The sequence below is a fragment of the Marmota marmota genome, unplaced genomic scaffold, assembly GCF_001458135.2.
Source record: "Marmota marmota marmota unplaced genomic scaffold, marMar, whole genome shotgun sequence".
In the NCBI taxonomy this organism is placed as follows: Eukaryota; Metazoa; Chordata; class Mammalia; order Rodentia; family Sciuridae; genus Marmota; species Marmota marmota.
The window spans coordinates 5,718,830-5,723,190 of record NW_025999998.1 but is presented as its reverse complement, the minus strand read 5'-3'; the positions used below and the strand labels follow the sequence as shown (position 1 = coordinate 5,723,190).

Sequence of the window (4,361 nt, the reverse complement as noted above, 5' to 3'; positions counted from 1 at the left end):
CCAAGATGGTGGCCGCTGGCTTCCTCTGTGGTCTGACCGGTGTGGAGAACCGAATTGGACCACTTTCTTCTCCCGTCTCAAACCCAGAATTCAGCACTGAGTACGGTGATTGCACAGCTGGCAGAAGCCCACGGAAACTGCAGCGCTCTATCTTTGCGTTGCTATCTCCTCGTTTCCCAGCGCGGGGCGATTTGCTGAATAAGCAGCGTGACCCTCCGTGCGGACAAATCTTTCTCGTTTGAGCCCCCGTAGCTGATCCTCGTGCGATGGAAATCCTTCCTCTAGGTTTTGGAGCACCCCAATTTTGCTGGAAATTCCTAACAAGATAGCTTTTAGCCGTTCTAACTCGTCATTCTCCCGCACAGTGACGCGGTACAAGGGGGTAATGCTCTCCCTTCGCTGCCATCTTCCTTTTGGCTGCTTGTAGTTTTTTTTCATTGATCCTTTGAATTTTGATTGTCAATTTTATTGATTTTGGCTCTGATTTTAAATGCTTCCTTTCTTCTACTGGTTTTGGAATTGGTTTGCTCTTCTTTTTCAAGGAACTTGAGATGCAGCATTAGCTTGTTTATTGGGGTCATTCAGATTTACTTATGTGCTCATAGCTATCAAGTATCCTCTTAATGCTCCAATGTTCATGGTGTCCCAGAAGTTCTGGTATGCTGTATCATTCTTCTCATTCAAGTCTAAGAATTGTTAAATTTCTCCCCTGATTTCTTCTACCACCCATTCATCATTCAAAAGTGTTTTATCCAATCTCCATGTGTTTATATATGTACTGTAGGGTTTTACCATATTGACTTCTCATTTAATTCCATTATGACCTAATAATATGCAAGTAATTATTTCAATTCTTTCTTGTAACTGCTAAGACTTGTTTTGTGTCTTAAGTATAATCTATTCCACAGAGTATAATCTATTTTCTTCTCAGAGCTTCTGAGAAGAAAATGTATTTAGATATTGTTGGATGAAATATTCTATAGATGTCTGCTGTGCCCATTTGATTTATAGTATTTTTCAGGTTCAAAGGGTCTTAATTTCTTGATGATCTAACTAATGGTGGGAGAAGCGTGTTGAAATCACCAAGTTTTACTGTACTGGTGTCTATCCGTGTCTTTCATTTGAATAGTGTCTCTTATGTGATTGTTTGCATCCATGTTAGTGTAACAAATATTTATGGTATATCTTCCTTCTGGATTGTTCCCTTTGCCAGTATTAACTAACCTTGTTTATCCTTCTGATTATTTTTGCTTTAAAGTCTGCAATGTCAGCTAAGAGAGTGTCTAATCCTTCTGGCTTTTAGGCTCCTTTTGCATGGGATATCAGTTTCCATCCTTTCATTTTTTGCCTGTGTCTGTCTTTGCTTATAAAATGAGTCTCTTACAAACAACATGTAACTGAGTCTTATTTTTCAATCCATTTTGCCAACATGTGTCTTTTAACTGGGGAGTTGAGATCATTTACATTCAATGTTGTAATTCAATGGAAGAGGTGTATTAAGTCCTGCTTTTTAAAATTTATTTCTGATGTTTAACTTTTCTCTGTTTCTCATTTACTTAGCTACTCTTCAAAGAGATTTATCCAGTTGTGAGTTCTGAGGCAAGATTTTTATTTCTTCTCTGTGGTGTATTTTTTTAAGTTCTATAGTGCCTGCTTAGTAGTAATAAATTCTTTTAGTTTCTGCTTACCTTGGAAGTTTTTGTTTCCAATTCAACTTTGAAGGATAGTTTGCAGAATTCAGAAAACTGGTTATTTTCTTTCAGGACTTGGAACAATCATTCTAAACCTTCCTGGCTTATAGCATTTGTGCTCAGAAATCAGAAGTTATACTGGCGGGCTTGGTTCTAAATATGACCTGACATTTTCTCTTGAGGCTTTTAAAATTCTATCCTTGTATGTTATGCAAAACCTACTCCATTTGCCTCTATCTTACAACCCTCCTCATTTCCCATAATTCTTAAATTTGATCTCCATGATATTCCAGTGTTTTTGTATGATCATATCATGGTTTTATATATATATATATGTATATATATAGTTTTATTTAATACTACCTGCATGTTCAAGCCTGAAAACTTTATCTTCCAGTTCTGAGCTTGTTTCCAACATGGACTACCATGTAAAAAGGACTTTTAACTGAACATTTTATTTGATTTATGGTGTCTTTCATTTCCAAGATTTCTGTTGGATTCTTTTTCTAAATCTCTACCTAATTATAGAAATTCTAATTCATATCCTGACTTCCTTAGTTTATCGACTTGTTTTTCTGTGTTCTCTTAGAATTCATTGATCATTTTGATAATTATTCTTTTAATTCTTTATCTGTTATTTCATTATGTGGGTCAATTGGGGCACAGCTTTCACTGCACTAAAAAGTATCTTACAATAATCTAGATTTGAGACCCACTCATAGTTGTATCCATAGCCTTTATATTTATTCTGTTTTTTGTTATAGCACTGGATATCCATGAATGAGAACCAAGGGCTCAAACTTAGCTATTCTTACTGGGGGCCTGGTAATTATTTGGGGGTTTTGTCTCTTCTATTCTTTGTATGATAGCTGAAGATTTACTGTTGGTAATTTGTATATGGAGCAAGGTTTGCTGTCTTTTGGCTGAGTTTTGTTCATCAGCACAGTCTCTACACTACAAATTTATAGTATCCCTGTAAGTTCTCAGAACTGCACAGGATAAGGGGAAATAAACAATAGCAACAACCAAAGCAAACAACATACAGCAATGAAATGAGCACCCTTTGCAGCTATGATAGCTACAACATTAATCACCACAAAAACAGGAATATTGAGATCAGCATGTGGCAACACCAAAAACAATAAATAACCATGTAGTAGATCTGGTTTTAAAGCAAAGCACAGTCTTCTCAATGTTATCCACAGCAGTAATAATTGCAATGAGATGAGTGATGAGGGTAGGAGTTACATAAACGAATGAGTTATAAAAGATGTTATAAACACAATTAAGAGAACTGACAATGTAATAGGAAGTCAGAAGCAGAGAGAATGCAGAAGAGATGCAGTAGATGATCTACAAAAAAAAGTGAAAACAAATAGGGAAAAAAGCAAGTAAAAGTAGACTGAATGAGCAAACAGAAAAAAAAAACAGAATAAAACGCACACACAAAAATAAAGAAATTTAAAAAATAAAAACCCCAAAAGATAAAGTAAAAAATATATTTTTTAAAAGGCTAAAAATTAGAAAATAAAAGCAAAGATACATATATATGTATGTCTATGAACAAATCAACACAGCAAGAACACCAAAACACAGACAAAAAACAAAACAAAACAAACCAGAAAGGATTCTTAATGAAAAAAATGACGGCATCATCTCTACTGAGGTGGTCAAAATAGTCAGCAAAATTGGATATTTATTGTCTATGAAAAATTGTCCTTCTTTCCATTTCTAATGGGCCTGAACTGAAAGAAACAGAAAGACAGAACAAGGACTAGAGGTTGGTAATATCGTCCTCCTTTCATGTTATTCACTGAGCTGCCAGTTGGAGTGGCCTAAGACTGAAGCTGGTTGAAACAGCTCCCAGCTTCCCTTCTTACCAGGCTAAGATAGATTCCAGTGCATAGTACTGCCAAAGCAGTTTTTTGTGCACAGACCAGATCAATGCATTCCCACGGTGGGTATGCTACAGAGTTCTATGAGGGGAGTTCCAGTGGCTGTGGCTTATGTCTAATAAGGCCCTAGGGGTTTGTTGGGTGGTATCTGCTCTGAAGAGATTAGATCAATAAACCCTAGGACCAGGAAGATACTGATCTCTGGGAGTCTTAATCTCTGGAACCACCTGAGATTCCTACTTGTGGGGCAAGGGAACCAGCTCTCTACACATTCTGTTGCCTACAAACACAACCTTGCAAGGCTTAATCCCTGAGAGTATTCACTCCTGCCTGTTCAGATTCACCACACTCTTCCCCTGAACACTGGAGAGATGCCAGAGTCAAAGCAAAAGCCATGTGAAGCTCTCTTTTATATTTATGACTTGGCTTCCCTTGGGTACAATTTTTTCTGTACCTCTTTCACTCACAAACTAAAGAGTACACCCTAGGCCACATAGTAGGTGCTTACCAGGGCAATACAATCTCTAACCTCCACAGCAGCTGCTGTAAAGTGACCACCTCAAGATGGCTCCCACATCAGCAATTAGCATGCCAGTTGAGAAATACAGAGTACTTTTCAAACACCAGATTGCAGTGCAGTTTCTGGATCAGAAAAATTCAATTTCCTTTTTGATTTCAGAGTTTTCTACCAAATCTGATCATGATGGTTTTTTCTATGTTCTCTCTCTCTCTCTCTCTCTCTCTCTCTCTCTCTCTCTCTCTCTCTCTCTCCTGT

The 4,361-nt window shown here is 37.2% G+C and overlaps 1 long non-coding RNA gene across 1 annotated transcript in view; it reads right to left on the bottom strand.

Annotated features, from left to right (window-relative positions):
* Positions 1-251: 251 nt before the first annotated feature.
* Positions 252-4,361, bottom strand: part of LOC125617922 — a 19,927-nt gene continuing 15,817 nt past the window's right edge. The window contains exons 2-3 of the long non-coding RNA XR_007349063.1: positions 1,910-1,912; positions 252-410 (exon numbers count right to left, since the gene is read on the bottom strand). This is a non-coding gene — a long non-coding RNA (uncharacterized LOC125617922). The remainder of the gene's footprint in view (positions 411-1,909; positions 1,913-4,361) is intronic.